The following is a 19,559-nucleotide window of genomic DNA, read 5'->3' as shown; positions in this document are numbered from 1 at the left end:
AGTTGTGGCTCACGGGCCTAGTTGCTCTGCGGCATGTGGGATCTTCCCAGACCAGGGCCCGAACCCGTGTCCCCTGCATTGGCAGGCAGATTCTCAACCACTGAGCCACCAGGGAAGCCCTACTTTTAGTTTTTTAAGGAACCTCCATACTGTCCTCCATAGTATCAATTTACATTCCCACCAACAGTGCAAGAGGGTTCCCTTTTCTCCACACCCTCTCTGCATTTATTGTTTGTAGATTTTTTGATGATGGCCATTCTGACCAGTGTGAGGTGCTATCTCACTGTAGTTTTGATTTTCATTTCTCTAATGATCAGAGATGTTGAGCATCTTTTCGCGCACTGTTAAGTATTTTGACAGTCACTGCTGGATAGGGGTGGGGACAGCAGGGTGAGGAATTCTGTTCTGGCATCTGGTCTCTCCACTGTGGGGACAGGGTGGCAAGACCTGGCGGGTTTGTGGTCTCCCTCAGCTGTGGTGAAGAGGGTTGAGGGTGCCCAATCCAGCCCATCGGGGTTCCCACAGACCCTAGCATCTTCCCCCAACAGGCAGGGCCATCCGTTTGGTGCAGCCCACCCCCAGTTACCTGCCCTTCCTGCTAGCCAGCCCTGGCACGAGCCCCTGCTGTGCTCCCGGGAGCTGAGTCCTGCTGGGAGCTGGTGCCTGCCGAAGGCTGGCGGCCATTTCTTCCTCTACTCTCTGTGGGTAGAGCAGTTGAAGGGCCGAGTCCTTGCTTCCCTTGGCCAGTCCCTGCCACAGCTAATCTCCCCGTGGCCCGTTCCTGGCAGTGAGCCCTCTCTGGCAGACCAGGCTGCACGTGGGGTGTCTTTCCCAGGCAAGCCCGCCTCCATTGCTGGCACTGGCCCCGTTTCCCTGGAATCTTTCCTGGGTGGCACCATTCCCTGTAGAATTCTCCTGGGAGCCTCCAGAGTGCCTCTCTTGCTAGTCCAGCACACAATCACTTTCCTGGATATTCCCCCTTAAACTCTCCTGGTGTTTGCAGGGTGTTTTAACGGTGCACAAAGCACGTTCGTATTTTATCTCATCAGATGCTCAGAAGCCCCTCAAAGAGGAAGTGGTACCCTGAGGCTGAGGGCCCAGGACGAGGCAGATTTCCTGACCGATTTGCTCCAACTCTGCCTTTGGGCCCTCGGCCAGGGCTTCATGGGAGACTGTGTCCTGAGGGTCTGCATGGGGCATGTGTGTGGCTATCTCTTGGGGGTGGCCATGTGGCCTCTTCTTCTGGGGGAGGCATCAGAGGGGCCAGGAGAGTCTGGAGCTGCTGTGGTGGCCAGATCTGAAACCAAGAGGGGAGCTCTCTTACAAGAGCAACTGTTTTGGGATTGATCTGTAGGGGCCGTGAGAAAGGGTGGGTGGGCTGGTCTCCTGCGTTCTCAGGCCTCATGGAGACTTTCTGGGCTTGGAATGGGCTCAGGAAGCTACCTGATGAGGGGCACTCACTAGGGACAGATGTGGGTATGGGGGTGGAGCTGGGAAGGACTAACTATCCGTCAGTTGGGTCCGCACAATATCTTGAGTGCCAAAATTTGGGGAAACGCTATTTCCCCAAACTGAAGGAGGCAACCTGAAGTTTGCAAGAGCTGGTGAACTCGCTAATCCTTCTTGGTGGTTTGTAGCAGGCTGCCGCCAAGGTCGTTTCCACCAGACGATTCGGAGATGGCCTTGGCTCCCTGACCTTGCCCTGCCCATCCTTCCGTGGGTCTGCCTGGCCCCAGGGCTGAGGAGGGCTTTTCGGGGTGGGAGTCCTTCCCCTGCAGCCTGGTGTGCCCTGTGGCTTCGGGCCCTCCCCTTCCACCGGGCCTCCCACCACGATGGGACTGGGTTCCAGTGGAGCAATCTGTGGACTCCGGGGCTCCATTTGTTTGTCTCCCAACAGTGAGCAAGTGAGATGGGGGAAGACAATTGTTTTTTCAAAATGTCACACTTGATTAGTCATGGTCTGTGGCCCCTTCTAAGGGGTTCCTGGGAACCACCTCCCTCTCCATCTGCCCAGTTTTTACCCCTGAGTCTGAGAGCCCCCCAGGCTGACTCCTGTGTCCTTTTGTCATGTCCCCATCCTTCTCTAAGCACTTCCTTATTTTATGGCACAGCAAGATATTCCAGGCTCATCTTGTATTTTCTCTGCCCAAGCTCTGTAATGAGGTTTTTCTAAGAAACACTGTTTCTTTTTAGTAGAAAATGGTGTTTACAAACAAACCAAGACCTGGAATAGGTGTGTTCATCGCTGGGGTGTCATTGTTGCCAGGCTTTGTCAGGGGACTGAGCTAGGATACATGTGTATGCTTTAAACACACACATATGTGTGTATACATACATGTGTGTATATGTGATCTATCGATATCTATATCTATATCTATCCACAAATATATAGTTAAATATACACACACAAACACAATCACCCACATTGATCTATCATCTTCTTATCTCTTTCCCTATGTATCTTCTATCTATCCATCTTAACAACCAGGATTTCGTACTGATATGGGTTGGCCAAAAGGTTCATTTGGTTTTTCCGTAAGATGGCTCTAGTACTGCTTAGTTGTCTTTAACATCCTTTGAAACAATTCTGTTAGATTGGATTGTGACAGCTGTCGTATCAGCATGCACTTAAAAAAAGACTTATCAAAATTGGTGAATTTTTGTGTAGCCATTTTAATATTGAAGATGGAAGAAAAAAGCAACATTTTCAGCATATTATGCTTTATTATTTCAAGAAAGGTAAAAATGCAACTGAAATGCAAAAAAAATTTGTGCAGCGTATGGAGAAGGTGCTGTGACTGATCAAAAGTGGTTTGCGAAGTTTAGTGCTGGAGATTTCTCGCTGGATGATGCTCCACCATCAGGTAGACCAGTTGAAGTTGATAGCGATCAAAATGAGACATTAATTGAGAACAATCAGTGTTATGCCATGCGGGAGATAGCCGACATACTCAAAATATCCAAATCAAGCGTTGAAAATCATTTGCTTGGTTATGTTAATCGCTTTGATGTTTCGGTTCCACATTAAGTTAATCGAAAAAAACCTTCTTGACCCTATTTCTGCACGTGATTGTCTACTGAAACGTAATGAAAACGTTCTGTTTTTAAAACAAATTGTGACGGGTGATGAAAAGTGGATACTGTACAACAATGTGGAATGGAAGAGATCGTGGGGCAAGCGAAACGAACCACCACCAACCACACCAAACGCCGGTCTTCATCCAGAGAAGGGGATGTTGTGTACATGGTGGGATTGGAAGGGAGTCCTCTATTATGAGCATCTCCTGGAAAACCAAACGATTAATTCCAACAAGCACTGCTCCCAATTAGACCAAATGAAAGCTGCACTCGGTGAAAAGCATCCAAAATTAGTCAACAGAAAATGCATAATCTTCCATCAGGATAATGAAAGACTGCATGTTTCTTTGACCACCAGGTAAAAACTGTTACAGATTGGCTGGGAAGTTCTGATTCATCCACTGTACTCATCAGACATTGCACCTTCCAATTTCCATTTACTTCAGTCTTTACAAAATTCTTCTAATGGAAAAAATTTCAATTCCCTGGAAAACTATAAAAGACACCTGGAACAGTTCTTTGTTCAAAAAGATAAAAAGTTTTGGGAAGATGGAATAATGAAGTTGCCTGAAAAATGGAAGAAGGTAGTGGAACAAAACACTGAATACGTTGCTCAACAAAGTTCTTGGTGAAAATGAAAAATTGTCTTTTATTTGTACTTACAAACCGAAGGCACTTTTTGGCCCACCCAATACCTCCAGGTCCAATCAAACAGCTAAGATTCATTTGAACTTCCTCTCTTTCCATATATGTCAGTCCTCTAACAGTGAAGTACCAGGCTTCCATTATCTACAATATATTTACATGTTTGCTTAATCCTAGAGTACATAGAATGTAGTTTCAGAATTGCTAACTCATTCTGTGGTGGAAACCAAATCTACTGCATGGAGTCCAGTATTTGTTAGAACCTGAAGGTTTAGAGCCTAAATACTGGTTCAAAACTTACTTTTTCACCCCTTCAGTGTGTTATGTCATTCACTGGAAATATAGTTAGGTTCACTTGCTTTCATTTGTATTCTGTGTTAGGGTTTCTCTCTTTTATCCTTGATTTTTATTCATTAAAAAATTGAGTATGTGAAACATTAGCACAAACTCTAAAAACATAAAACAATAAACTCTACTAAGTGTCTCTCCCCCATCTTTCCTACTCTGTTGCCACCATCTTATTCTTTTCACCCCATTTCCACCCACTCCCTGAACGTAATCAGTCTCATTAGTTTCTGGGTTACCTTCCTAAGTTTTTTTTTTTTTTCTACACTTGTGCAGATCACATATAAATTTTCTTATTTCCACCTTTCTTCCTTTCATAAAAGGTGGCATACTGTAAATATTCTTTCTCACATTTTGCTTTTTTAAAAATTAATTTTTATTGGAGTATAGTTGCTTTACAATGTTGTGTTAGTTTCTACTGTACAGCAAAATGAATCAGCCATACATATACAAATATCCCTATCCCTTTAGGACTTCCTTCACACTTTGCTTTTTTAATTTAACAATATATTTTGGACTTCAATATATTTTTCTACTTCTGTATGATTTGATTTTTCAAAAAATAGCATACTTTCACATATTACTTTTATAGTGATCAGTCAGTATACAACATGAAATATAAAAGAACTAGGAAGCCTGCTACCTAGTAGTTATTCAAGAAATTTAATTTTATGAATGGGTAAATCAATACCCATGAGTACTGAACCAGAAATCTTTTTTTTTAATATAAATTTATTTATTTATTTATTTTATTTTTGGCTGCATTGGGTCTTTGTTGCTGTGCGCGGGCTTTTTCTAGTTGCAGCAAGCGGGAGCAACTCTTTGTTGTGGTGCACGGGCTTCTCATTGCAGTAGGTTCTCTTGTTGTGGAGCATGGGCTCTAGGCACGTCGGCTTTAGTAGTTGTGGCATGCGGGCTTCAGTAGTTATGGCTTGCGGGCTCTCTCTAGAGCACAGGCTCAGTAGTTGTGGCGCACGGGCTTAGTTGCTCCGCAGCATGTGGGATCTTCTCAGACCAGGGCTCGAACCCATGTCCCCTGCCTTGGCGGGCGGATTCCTAACCGCTGCGCCACCCGGGAAGTCCCCCGAACCAGAAATCTTTTATGCACCACTTCAGATCCTCTTGGCCCCGTCCATCTCTTTTTTCCAGTTGCTGCTGTGGCCAGCACCTCTGTCCAGCTTTGTGCAGCCTGACAGCACCTCTCCTCCAGCCTGTGCTGTGAGCCTCTGGGCTCCCACCTTGGGGCCTCCCCACCGAGGCTGTTGCTGGACTGCCCTTGGTGTTTGTACATAAGCAACCTGTGGTGCAAGGGATTCATGCCCCATGGAGTAAACCTCTGACCAATTGGGGACGGAGCCAGTGGGTGCACTCTTCACTGTTTCACCCATGGATGGTCTGGAGATGCAATTTAGAAGGATTATGTAACACTCACCCTTGCTTACTCTCACAGCTATACCTACCTCCCTGCTGGTTTTTGAATGATACAGGGGTGATCCCTCCTCAAGACAGTTGCTATAACTGGTCTTTCTTCCTGAAGCTCTATTCCCCGGGACAAGCTTGGCTGGCTCCCTCCTTTCGCTGTAGTCTTATCTTACGTCTTATATTCTCAGGATACTGATCCTGACCCTTATTTAATGTCACAGTCTGTCACCCCCAATCCTCTTACCCTCTACGTTTTCCTGTTTCCATAACTCTTATTGTCTTCTAGCACATGGCACAATTTGATTATTTATTGCGTATGTGGTTTATTGTCTCTCTCCCCTTTCCACACTGTAAGCATCACAAAGGCAGAATCTTTGTTCAAAATGTCCCATTTTCACTGATGCCTCCCAAATGCCTAGAGCAGTCTTTGGATCATACTATGGACTGAATTAATTTTTGTTGAATGAATTACCTTTATAAAGTGATTAGAACAGTTGCTGGTAGAAATCAAATGGTTTCTTAAACAAATACAATGTATAATGTAAGAAAACTGTCCTTTTGGCCTCTAAGCTCAGGCTCTTGAGCCCTCTGCAGGTGCGCCTAGCTCCTCAAGATCAGATACACTAGGAGAATAACAGTGTACATTTTTTCTCCCCGTAACTTTACTTATAGACCCACATGGCAAATCTCTCTTAGAATGAATTTAGAATGAAAGTTCTTTCTCCCGAGCAGCAAAACTACTAGATTCATTTTATATTCCTACTGTTGTCATGGTAGCTCAGAGTTCCATGTTGTGCAAGTCAGGGCAGACAACTTTTCTAAGTTAAGGAACAATCATTTCCTCTATTCCTGCCTTCCTATATGTGGTGCCAGGCCTATATGTTACTTTTTTGTTCTATACCTTCCTTTTGGGGGCTGTCCCCACAAATACCTTTCAGAAGTACGAGAAGTATGAATTATAACCAAAAATTTACATTTCTCACCCAAGAGGTGACCTACCCCTGGGCACACTGAACCTTTTCCTGCTGGAGGAGATGAAGTACTAAAGAGGTGGCAATATGACCCAGAGATCAGCTTTCAGCACAGACATTTTAAGTATGGAAACCTGGCTGGGTCCCATACGAGCCAGTTTAGGCAGTTTAGCTCACCTTTTAAAGCCTCAGTCTCCTGTTCTGTAGAATGGGGATAATAGAACTAATACACCATTGGAATATTGAGAAAATTAAATGAGAACAATGTAAGCCACTGTTTTATTTTTATTTTTTTAAAGATTTTTTTTGATGTGAATGTTACAATATTGCTTCTGTTTTATGCTTTGGTTTTTTGGCTGTGAGGCATGTGGGATCTTAGCTCCCTGACCAGGGACCAAACTCACACCCTGTGCATTGGAAGGCAAAGTCTTAACCACTGGACCACCAGGGAAGTCCCTGTAAGCCACTGTTTTAAAGGCCCAATAAATATCACTTAGAAACTGTATACATCTTATGTGGTGAAAGGACCTCTTATTCCTGGAAAGATCATCTAGGTGGCACAAATCAGTTCAGATTTAGAGATGAATGGACTTTGGGCTGTGAAGAGAGCATGTACAGCAAGAGACTAACGCAGGCCATCGCCAGCTAAGGGCTCTTTTCATCTTTCCCTTAGCGCCCTCTCTTCGATAACTTCTGCAGCCCCTGTGTTGCCCTCCGTGGAATGACCTATCTCCAAGAAGTCCTCTAGCCCCAGAAGGGAGGTGGTTGTGGGGTGTGATCTTCAAAGGAACATTTATGAGAACACCGTGAAGCAGGGGAAGAATTGGAAAGAATAGGTCGTCCATGGAGAACCCCATTGCTGGGCACTGGATCCCAGTGCCGTGGCTGTGACAGTCAATGCCTCACCAAAGCATAGGCCCTGCCTCATGTAGAGCCTTTCCCAGTGTCTGGAAGGTTCACATTCACTTCAGGGGCCGCAGAGGGAGATCAACACACATCAGTTCCTATTTTCATTCCTTTTAAGCTTCTCCCTTTCAAGGCACCAACTGGATGCTGGAAAACTTACAAGCCTCAAGCACTTTAATACATCCTTGGTCAAAAATTCAATTGAAGATGGAGAATACAAAATAAAATAACATTTCATGAGAAGACTAAAAAGGAGAGTAGTAGACATAAGCAGTTTTGAAATGTAATCCTCTGGGCAAAGATTATCCCTTGATGTGACAATTAGAGAGTTACAGATTATTTAAAAAGTCATAAGAACAACTACAACATTATTGAGGTGGGACAAAGGTCCTATTTATATTAGATACATGCATATTCTCTATTTTGTTATCATAAAATTGGCTCCCAGATTAATTCTTTTGCAAGAAGTTTTCCTGTAATATTTTTATTAAATTAAAAAAACTCATCTGTTGTGAAATGTAACACTTCATATCAGGATTCAAAGCTCATATGGATGTTTGTAGTAGGAAACTACATTTATTAAAAATACGTGTTAGAGGAAATAAACTAGAGAAAGGAACTTGTTCAGTTATACATTTTTTGCACTGATTATGATGACTCTAAGCTTGTTAAAATCAATCTGGCTGGCTATAAGTCGTGCATGTTGTATTTTTTGTGAGAAAATTTTTTCTTTTTTAAATTTAGATTTCTTTTCCTTGCAAGGGTTTTGCAAATAAAACATCAACTTGATCATAGAGAAGAATCTAATCCTGCATCCCAACCAGGACTCTCTCTGGTGGATGAGGATTATTGGTGCATCAGGCCAGGAACCTCAGCTTCCTGGAATAATAAAACTGTTTCCTTTGTGGGTGTTTCATTTCTCCATTTAAAAATATCCCTGGGAAGATTTAAAGCTCAGTGGAGAGATAATTAAGTAAATCAAACTCACTGTATTTATATTTTTGGGTTAGCATGGGAATAATCCTGTATGTTTGTTACTTAATGTCTTGCAATATGTAAGAGAATTTGGCATACTAGAGTACTGACAGACATAGTACTTAGTAGATTCCAACTTTTAAGTGTCTATATGAATAACTGCTATAGCATAATTTTAAATTTAAATGTATAATAAAATTCCAGTAAACTTACTTTAAAAAAATAAATTTATTTATTTATGGCTGTGTTGGGTCTTCGTTGCTGCGTGCAGGCTTTTCTCTAGTTGCGGCTAGAGGGGGCTACCCTTCGTTGCGGTGCACAGGCTTTTCACTGCGGTGGTTTCTCTTGTTGCGGAACACAGGCTCTAGGTGCACGGGCTTCAGTAGTTGTGGCTCTTGGGCTCTAGAGCGCAGGCTCGGTAGTTGTGGCACACTGGCTTAGTTGCTCTGCGGCATGTGGGATCTTCCTGGACCAGGGCTCGAACTGTGTCCCCTGCACTGGCAGGCAGATTCTTAACCACTGTGCCACCAGGGAAGTCCAGTAAACTTATTTTTAAGAGAACCTCACATTTACCGTAGTTCTAAATTTATTTTATTAGATTGTAATTGTCTATTAGGAACTCGGTAAGACACTCAGATTGAAAAGCAATTTATGTACTTAAAAGGGGAAATCAAAACTTGGAAGTTTATAAACATAATTTAAAATTTTTAGAGAAATTTAATTAAATAAGTTGTATTGGTCCCTTAAAAATGATTACTAACAGTATCTAGACTTGTAAATAGAAGGAAACATTTTGTAAATTGAACTTAAAAATATCAGAAATAATGAGGTTTCTTAGTATGTAAAGAATTACACACTGAAAACTTACCAAAAAAATGAAAGAAAGGGTTAAGTAACACACATAAGTGGAAAGACACCTTGTGTTCATGGACTGGAAGAATTAATATTGCTAAAATGTCCATACTACTCAAAGAAACCTACAGATTCAATGCAACACCTATTAAAATCCCAAAGCCATTAAAATTTTTTTAATTGAAATATAATTAATTTACAATGTTGTGTTAGTTTCAGGCATGCAGTAAAGTGATTCAATTAGACATATATATACATATAAATATGTATATCCTTTTTTTTTACATTCTCTTCCATTATAGGTTATTACAAGATATTGAGTATAATTCCCTGTGCTATACCATAAGTCCTTGTTGTTTATCTATTATATATATAGTAGTGTGTATATTTTAATCCCAAACTCCTAATTTATCCCTCTCCCCCCTTTGGTAATCATAAGTTTGTTTTCTATGTCTGTGAGTCTATTTCTGTTTTGTAAATAAGTTCATTTGCCTCCCTTTTTTAGATTCCACATACAAGCAATATCATATGATATTTGTCTTTGTCTGACTTACTTCACTTAGTATGATAATCTCTAGGTCTATCCATTTGCTGTAAATGGCATTATCTTGTTCTTTTTTATGGCTGGGTAATATTCCATTGTATATATGTACCACATCTTCTTTATCCCCCTGTCGATGGACACTTAGGTTGCTTCCATGTCTTGGCTATTGTAAATAGTGCTGCTTTGAACATTGGGGTGCATGTATCTTTTTGAATTATAGTTTTCTCTGGATATGTGCCCAGGTAGCTCTATTTCTGGTTGGTTTCTTAAAGAACCTCTATACTGTTCTCCATAGTGGCTGTACCAATTTACATAACCACACAACAGTGTAGGAGGGTTCCCTTTTCTCCACACCCTCTCCAGCATTTATTGTTTGTAAACTTTTTGATGACGGCCATTCTGACCAATGTAAGGTGATACCTCATTGTAGTTTTGATTTGCATTTCTCTAATAATTAGTGATGTTGAGCATCTTTTCATGTGCTTTTGGCCATCTGTATGTCTTCTTTGGAGAAATGTCTATTTAGATCTTCTGCCCATTTTTTGATTGGGTTGTTTTCTTTTCTTGATATTGAGCTGCACGAGCTGTTTGTATATTCTGGAGATTAATCCCTTGTGGGGCGCATCGTTTGCAAATATATTCTCCCATTCTGTGGGTTGTCTTTTCATTTTGTTTATGGTTTCCTTTGCTGTGCAGAAGCTTTTAAGCTTAATTAGGTCCCACTTGTTTATTTTTTTATTTTTTTTAAAGAATGATCATTCTAGAAGGCAAAGCAGGGTGACTAATTTTGTTTTATTTATTTATTTATTTATGACTGTGTTGGGTCTTCGTTTCTGTGCAAGGGCTTTCTCTAGTTGTGGCAAGCGGGGGCCACTCCTCATCACGGTGCGCGGGCCTCTAACTATCGCAGCCTCTCTTGTTGCGGAGCACAGGCTCCAGACGCGCAGGCTCAGTAATTGTGGCTCATGGGCCCAGTTGCTCAGCGGCATGTGGGATCCTCCCAGACCAGGGCTCGAACCCGTGTCCCCTGCACTAGCAGGCAGATTCTCAACCACTGTGCCACCAAGGAAGCCCCCCACTTGTTTATTTTTGTTTTCATTTTCATTACTCTAGGAGGGGGATATTGCTGCGATTCATGTCAAAGAGTGTTCTGCTTATGTTTTTCCCTGGGATAAATCCCACTTGATCATGGTATATGATCCTTTTAATATATTGTTGGATTTGATTTACTAGTATTTTGTTGAGGATTTTTGCATCTATGTTCATCAGTGATATTGGCCTGTAATTTTCTTTTTTGTGGTATGTTTTGGTATCAGGGTGATGGTGGCCTCATAGAATGAGTTTGGAAGTGTTCCTTCCTCTGCAATTTTTTGGAATAGTTTCAGAAGGACAGATGTTAACTCTTCTTTAAGTGTTTGATAGAATTTGCCTGTGAAGCCGTCTGGTCCTTGACTTTTGTTTGTTGGGAGTTTTTAAGCTCCCAGATTCAACTTCAGTACTTGTAATTGGGCTGTTCATATTTTCTATTTCTTCCTGGTTCAGTCTTGGGAGATTGTACCTTTCTAAGAATTTGTCCATTTCTTCTAGATTGTCCATTTTATTGGCATATAGTTGCTTATAGTAGTCTCTTATGCTTCTTTGTATTTCTGTGGTGTCGGTTGTAACTTCTCCTTTTTCGTTTCTAATTTTATTGATTTGGGCCCTCTCCCTTTTTCTCTTGATGGGTCTGGCTAAAGGTTTCTCAGTTTTGTTTATCTTCTCAAAGAACCAGCTTTTAGCTTCATCGATCTTTTCTATTGTTTATTTTTAATCTCTTTCATTTATTTCTTCTCCTGAACTTTATGATTTCTTTCCCTCTATAACTTTGGGTTTTGTTTGTCCTTCTTTCTCTAGTTGCTTTATGTGTATTGTTAGGTTGTTTGTTTGAGTTCTTTCCAAAGCCATTTTTAATAGAAATAGAAAAAAATAATCCTAAAGTTCATATGAAACCTGAAAAGACCCTGAATAGCCAAAGCAATTTTGAATGAGAAGAACAAAGTTGGAGACATAACACTTCCTGATTTCAAAATATATTACAAAGCTACAGTATGGAACTGGCAGGTACTGTCAACTCATCTTTAACAAGTGTACCAAGAACACACAATGGGGAAAGGATAGTCTCTCTTCAATAAATAGTTTTGGAAAAACTGGATGTCAACATCCAAAAAAATAAAATTGGACACTTATCTTGAGCTGACTATTGATTTTAAAAAGTCAGACAATTGCACTACAAAGCTTTCTGTAAGAAACTCAAAGAATTCACATGAACAAATGTAGCTTTAAAAAGTTTCAGTTCACTGATATCCTAAAGTACATGAAACATAAATTGTTTGGGTTGCCTGGGTTCTTGAAGTAATTTGGAAATAAACAAACTGTGTTCAGCCACAGAAATACAACTGAGTGTCCACTGATTTCACATAAAAAAGTGTCTGGAGAATATGGACTTTCTCATAGAGGTAATTACAAAAAGACATAAGAACTTTGAGGGCAAGGTATTTTTTTTCAGAATAGACTTTAAAAAAATGGAAATAAAGTAGCAATAATAAAAAAGACATTTAAAACATTCAAAAAATACTGACTATAGGAAAAACCATCTTTTAAAAAATTGAAGTATGGTTGATTTATAATATTGTGTTAGTTTTTAGGTGTACAGCAAAGTGATGCAATTATATATATATCTGTATGTATATATATATATATTATATGTATTTCCAGATTATTTTCCATTATGGGTTATTATAAGATATTGAATATAGTTCCCTGTGCTATACCATAAATCCTTGTTGCTTATATATTTTATGTACAGTAGTTGTATCTGTTAATCTCATACTCCTAATTTATCTCCCCCTCCCTTTCCCCTTTGGGGAATGTAGCTTCAGGCAGGGGAAACCCAAGCCTCCTCATGCCCAAGGATGTTATTTTCTCAGTTAGGTGGTCACTTATTCAGGTCTGAGGGACCATGAACAGTAACATACAGTGGCTACTGTTCCTCATTCTTCTACTCCAAGACTGTCTTCCAGCCAGGTCTGGACTTATTTCTGAGGTTGAAATATGAACCATGGACTAGAACCCACTTGAGCATCTCATGGACCTTCCCAGGGATAAGAGCAGCTGGAGCTCAGGAAGCTGGGGAGGAAGCAGAGAGAAAAAAATAATTCTGAATACTCACTGTAAATTTAGATTTATTCCTTGTACAAAATGACAGTACTTAATATAGAAGGCAAAACTGTAAATTTAATTTAGAAAAAAATTAATATATAGGTACGCTGGTGCGTCCATTGGTGCATCCATTGGTACATCCATAGCTTGTTTCACAAATTTTTCATTTTGGGCCTCAAACAAGTAGGGAAATATTTTTATTGCATAAAAACATTGATTTTCTTGTACTTCTACTCACTGCAGTATTCCAACTATATACTGGGTGACATCTTAACACGAGAGCTTCTCCTTCAACTCTCTGGCTGTCCTTCAACTTAGGAGGTTGAACAAGAAATTATTGTTGAGTTTGAAAACTTGGATGGTGCCTTTCAAAGCTTTCAAGCAGATTTTTCATACCTCCAAAGGAGGAGATATATCATCTATTCCTGTATATTCTCTCAAGGAGTAAAAATTGGCTGCAAAACAACCTGACATTGAAGTGGATGAAACTACAGCAATTTTCATAGTCACCATCTTTCTGAAACACATTTGTATTTATATCCAAGAAATGGGAGAAAACAGATACATCTAGTCCATACATCTGAAAGTCAACTTTATCAAATAGGGTTTTCTGTACTTAGATTCCCTTAGTAGCCGGATAACACAGGTACTCAAATATTAGGTCTCTGGTCACCTAAGCTGAGTAAATTGGAGAGATAATGCACAAAGGAGGTGATTGTGATCTGAGCAGTGGCTGTGTGTTCCTGCTGTAAACAAGCAGGACTCTATGGGCCTTCTGGGGACTGACCCACCCTCCCCCCACCTGTCCTTTGCCTATCTCTTGTTTGTAGAAAAGCTTTATCCTCCTAGGCCTTCTCTGAGTTCCAAAGAATAAATTTAATCAGAGAAGTGAGAAAATTCAGAAACAAAAGCAAACAGTTAATAAGACAAAATAATAGTTTTGTCATTAAACAAAGTCAAGGACCTTAAGTTCCTTCTCAAGGGCTGTAAGATGATATGCTGAGCCATATCCTTTGAGTGATTTTGCAGATGCTACAACCCCCACCAGGTGGAAGAAGTTAACTGCATGCTAATCACAAGCATGTAGACCCCAGACCAGTTGGAACTAGAAGGTTGATGATGCTGACTCCCCATTACCTCACCACCAACCAATCAGAAGAAAGTCTATGAGGTGATCACTCACCCTGCAACCCTCTACTGCACACTGTCTTTAAAAACCTTTCACTAGAAGCCATGGGGAGTTTGGGTCTTTTGAGTGTTTGCCACCTGGACTCCTTGTTTGGCACCTGCAATAAACACTGCACTTTCCTTTCCCAAAACCCGGTGTCAGTAGATTGGCTTTACTGAGCTTGGGCAAGCGGACACAAGTTTGGTTCGGTAAGACTACCCTCTCCTTCATCTGCTGTTTGAGGCACATCTTGTTGTCTTTTGTCAATTGCAAAGCTCTCAGGCCTTAGTCCTTGTCTTTGAAATATTTATAGAAGTACTTCTCCCTGCCCTCCTTAGAGAAGCCCAAGATTTCTAGACAGTGGGAATTCTTCCAAAGGCCAAAGCTTTGTCAGGTCATTGAGTCAAGTGGTGATGTGATGGGAGGTTTTGGGAAGCAAAGTGCTCTGCAGTAAACTGCTCAGCAGGTGAGGTATTATTCGCTGTTCCACTCAGTCTTAACGGATCATATGTGTGCTCGTCACAGGGTTATCTCTGTTCCTTGAACTAATCTAGGAAGAATAGGAGTCTCTCAGGCTGGGCCAGAATCTCTGAATAGAGTCACAGAGGTCTGTTTAATACAGGCATTACGTCTGAGATACAGATGAGTCCTCATAGCTCACATTTGTAGCTCAGTTCATAACATTAATTAAGGTTGGACCAACACTCAGTAGAAATGTTTCTGTGCATCTTCTTGATGAGCCTGTGATGGCAATAGGCAACTACTTATGGTCCTGGAGATCCTGGATGGGGACTTCTCTTTTGGTGATGATTTAACTTTGAAGACATAATTGATATTTTCTAAAAGGATCCAGATAACCATTTTATTAAAAAATATCTGTCTGATAATTCCAATATTTAATTCATTTGTAGTTCTGTGCCTGTTACATTTTTCTCATTGATTTTTGTTATTGATAATATTTCTTGAAATGCTTGGTAATATTTGACTGGGTGTGATTTCATAATAGATATTGTATGTGAAAAACTGCAGAGGTTATAGCTACTGTTCTTTCTCCAAAAATGCAGATCTTGCAGTGATTTACTATTTCTCAAAGATATATAAGCAGATGTACACAACCTTAATGGGAAAAGTAAAGAATGCTAGAGCAGTAATGGAACCTTACATACCTTGGGAAGAAATGAGAGAATCAAGCCCCATTCAGAAGATTCAAGACTGCAAGTATCCCTTTGATGTCAATTCCACCTGTGAGGAGAGCATCTTCAACAGAATTGTGGAAGATCTGTGCGCCAGAGAGCAGGAGACCTGTCAGACTGTGCACGTGATCAATGTGGACACGGATGACACCCTGGAGGACACCACCCTTGGAGCTTTGATCATCTGTGAGCTCTGCCAACGCCTCCAGCATGCTGATGACCTAAAAGACCATCTGGCCCAGCTGCTCCTGGCAGTGGAGGGGAAAACTAGAAGGAGCTTTTTTCACATGGTCTGCTTCTACTGAAGATCTTGGGATTCTTCAGCCGTCAGAACTTGTGCCTGGAACTTTGAACTAGTCTGTATTTTCTGTGAGAGGTGTCTTTAATGCCCTTTCCATTAAAATATCTTTGTATGATTTTTTTCAGGTACACCTACCCAGGGAAGAAAATGGATGGGAAAAGCGTTTTATGGAAATTGGAACATGGACTACCAGTAGTCATAAAATCGCTTCCTATGTGGGAGACGATTCTCAAGGTACTTACCTTGGAAGAGACAATTCAGGGATCACATCACTCTGCAATGAAGTTACCATCCAGGAACTCCATTTTCCAGATGAGCAAACCATGGCTGATCCTCCCAGTCTCCTCCCTTCACCTCTGTCCAAATTATACAGCACCATTTTGTGAACTGGCCTTCAAGGGTTGGCTTAGCATAGTGCTTCTCAATGCCTTTGAAACATGGTCCTCCCCTTGGGTTGTGATTATAATTTGGGCTCTGAGACCTTAATTCTCTCCTTTAAAAATTTTATTTTATTTTATCTTTTTACACTATTCTTTACTGTTTAATTGAAGTATAGTTGATATACAGTATTACATTAGTTTAAGGGGTACAGCAAGGTAATTCAAAATTTTATAGATTATACTCCATTTAAAGTTATTACAAGATAATGGCTGTATTTCCCTGTGCTGTACAATATATCCTTGTTGCTTATCTATTTTATACCTAGTAGTGTGTGCCTCTTTATATATATATATTTAATTGAAGTATAGTTGATTTATGATGTTGTGTTAGTTTCAGTTGTACAGCACAGTGATTCAGGTGTATATATGTGTGTATATATATACACATACATATATATACACACATATGTATACACACATATATATTCTTTCTCACATTCTTTTCCCTTATAGTTTATTACAAAATTATGAGAATAGTTCCCTGTGCTATACAGTAGGTCTCATTTTTTAAAAATGTTTTACGTCTGGGTCACTGACTCTAAGAAAAAATTTTCACAACTTATGTAAGCTCTGACAACATTTTCATTTATGCCTTTTCTCTAACAGGAGTTTTAAGATCTTCCTGCTTCTCTTCTATTCTTGAAACAGTGCTTTTTACAACTTCCCAGGGACTTCCAAGGTCCAGTCAAGTTGCAGAAACCTCTTCTTCAAGGCAGGTGCTCTTAAGCCTTGGTGTAGTACACAATCATATGAGTGTTTCTAAAAAACACAGATCTATGGGCTCCACTCCCAGAGATACTGATTGGGTGATCTGGGGTCAAAATTTGCAAAATTTGCATTAACACATTCCCAGTTGATGTTGATGCTTCTGGTTTGGGGATTCCACTATGAGACTGAGTGTATTTACTGAGGTAGACTCTTTGCAATGTGACAACCACTGTAACTGACAGAGGCACAGGGACATAAAATCTGTGGCTTTATAACAGATATTTCTCCTGCAACATTTAGAAGTGACATGACTATCTCTTCTTACTGTTTGGTATTCTGTCCACAATTTTTAAGTATATATAGTTTACTTAATAAATTATGCAAGCTAATAAAAGCAAAGTACTTAAAATTATCATATTTCAATATAGAATGCTCAGACACAGCTGTACTCAAAGACATCAGAAAGCCAGTGGAGGCCACTGGAGGCCACTGGAGTCTTTCGAGAATTATCATGAATTTAAGAAAATCAAAAGGAGGATGTGTGGTTTTCTTGTAACTCCTGAAACACTGTCAGCAGGGATGTTTTCCAGAAGTCACTTTTTACACTGGTGAATCATTTTATGATTTTATTGACAAAACTATGTGTGCCTTCCTCTGATTTAACACAGTTACATTTGTAGAGTATCAATTGTATGAAAGAAATACGCAAAAACACTTTTAATTTTATGTGTAAGCGAATTAGTGTAAGCATGGAAATTCAAACACATTTTTCACATGCATGTTCTCAGGTCACTGGAGTGGCCAGTGGCAAGCTTGGGAATAGTCTAGGTATTTTGTCTAATATCAATAGTAGCCCCATACACAGGTGAACAAACAGGGCTAACTAGAGATTTCAAAACGCTCCCAGTGGGTAACCATACCCTTTCGAAGAATTAGATTTTCAGTTGATTTAATCACCTGATTGTTCTGATGACTGGATTGAGTTCTCTGGTCAGAGCACTCTATCCAAACCCAGTCAGTCAAGAGTTAACCCAATCAATCAATCAATCAAGAGTTCTCCAGGCACCAAGGGTGGGTGGTGATTTAATATAAGCCTGGTCTCTGTTCTTTGACAGTACACTAGTTGGAAGAGCTGGACGGAGGCAGCCTTCTCCGTGGCTTCAGAGTCCCCTCAATCTCCAGCCGCCTGGCTGGAGTCCCAAGTGGCGACCACCATGCCCTCCTCCTCGCTCTGGGTGGCTCTGGTCTGTATGAGTAACATGAACAGGAGCATGGAAGCCCACAGCATCCTCATGAAGAAAGGGTTCAGTGTCAAGTCTTTTGGAGTTGGAGCCCATGTGAGGCTCCCAGGACCCACAGGCAACCTCTATGTCCTTTGCTCAGTCAATTGTACAAACTAACAAAAGGAATGGAGCTAAAAATGACTATTTCAGTATAGGATGGTCCAACAGAGCCGTACTTGAAGACATGGGAGAGCCGGTGGAGGCTGCTCCAGTCCCTGGAGAAACATCATGAATTCAAGAAAATCAATCGGAGGATGTGTAGTGTTCTTGTAACTCCTGAAACACTGTCAGCAGAGATGTTTTCCAGGAGTCGCTTTTTACACTGGCGAGTCATTTTATTATTTTATGGGCAAAACTATAGGAATCCTCCTGAGATTTGACACAATTACACTTCTAGAGTATCAGCTGATGAAAGGAATATGAAACAACCCTTGTAATTTTATGTAAAATTGACTTAAGTGTGAGCTTGGAAGTTTCAAACACGTTTTTCACAGGCATGTTCTCAAGTCACTGGAGGGACTGGTGACAAGTTTTGGAGGAGTCTAGGTAATTTGCCTAATATCAATCGTAGCCCCATCCACAGGTGCACCAATAGGGCTAAGTGGAGATTTCAAGACATGCCCACGGGGTAGCCATACCCTTGTGGAGATTTAGACATTCAGGTGATTTAACGACCAGATGGTTCTGATGACTGGATTGGGTTCTCTGGTCAGAGCCCACTATCCAAACCCAATCACTCAAGAGTTAAGCCAATCATCAATCAAGAATTCTCCTCCCACTGTGGGGAGGTGACTCCATATAAATCCGGTTTCCGTTCTTTGACACTAACACAGGTTGGGAGAGCTGGACGCAGCCGGTCATCCTCCTGGCTTCAGAGTCCCCTCGGCCCCTGAAGTCCACTCGTCTGGCTGGGAGTCCCAAGGAGCCGCCATCATGCCCTCCTCTCCGCTCAGGGTGGCTGTGGTCTGTATGAGTAACATGAACAGGAGCATGGAAGCCCTCAGCATCCTCATGAAGAAAGGGTTCAGTGTCAAGTCTTTTGGAGCCGGATCCTGTGTGAGGCTCCTAGGACGTGCAAGCAACCTCCCCGTGGTTTATGATTTTTCCACCACGTATGAGCAGATGTGCAAGGACCTTCTCCACAAAGATGGAGAACGTTATAGAAGCAATGGAGTCTTACACATCTTGGGAAGAAACGAGAGAATCAATCCTCACCCGGAAAGATTTCAAGAGTGCAGGGATCCCTTTGATGTCATCTTCACGTGTCAGGAGAGCATCTATGACAGGGTGGTGGCAGATCTGTGTGCCCGAGAGCAGGAGACCTGTCAGCCTGTGCACGTGATCAACATGGACATACACGACACCCTGGAGGACGCCACTCTTGGATCTCTGATCATCTGTGAGCTCTGCCAAGGTCTCCAGCAGGCGGATGACATGGAAAGCAGTCTGGCTGAGCTTCTCCTGGCAGCAGAGGGGAAAACAGGAAGGAGTTTTCTGCACACGGTCTGCTTCTACTGAAGATCTTGGCTG

At 41.2% G+C, this 19,559-nt stretch overlaps 1 pseudogene across 1 annotated transcript in view; it reads left to right on the top strand.

Annotated features, from left to right (window-relative positions):
- The window catches only part of LOC309605083 (RNA polymerase II subunit A C-terminal domain phosphatase SSU72 like protein 3 pseudogene), a 57,564-nt pseudogene extending 38,017 nt beyond the window's left edge, over window positions 1-19,547 (top strand). The window contains exon 3 of the transcript XR_014249639.1: window positions 15,169-19,547. The product of XR_014249639.1 is annotated as an RNA polymerase II subunit A C-terminal domain phosphatase SSU72 like protein 3 pseudogene (transcript). The remainder of the gene's footprint in view (window positions 1-15,168) is intronic.
- The last annotated feature ends 12 nt before the right edge of the window (window positions 19,548-19,559 follow it).

This window comes from Balaenoptera borealis (assembly GCF_965194805.1).
Source record: "Balaenoptera borealis genome assembly, chromosome: 11".
NCBI lineage: Eukaryota > Metazoa > Chordata > Mammalia > Artiodactyla > Balaenopteridae > Balaenoptera > Balaenoptera borealis.
This window is presented reverse-complemented; position numbering and strand designations above follow the sequence as displayed.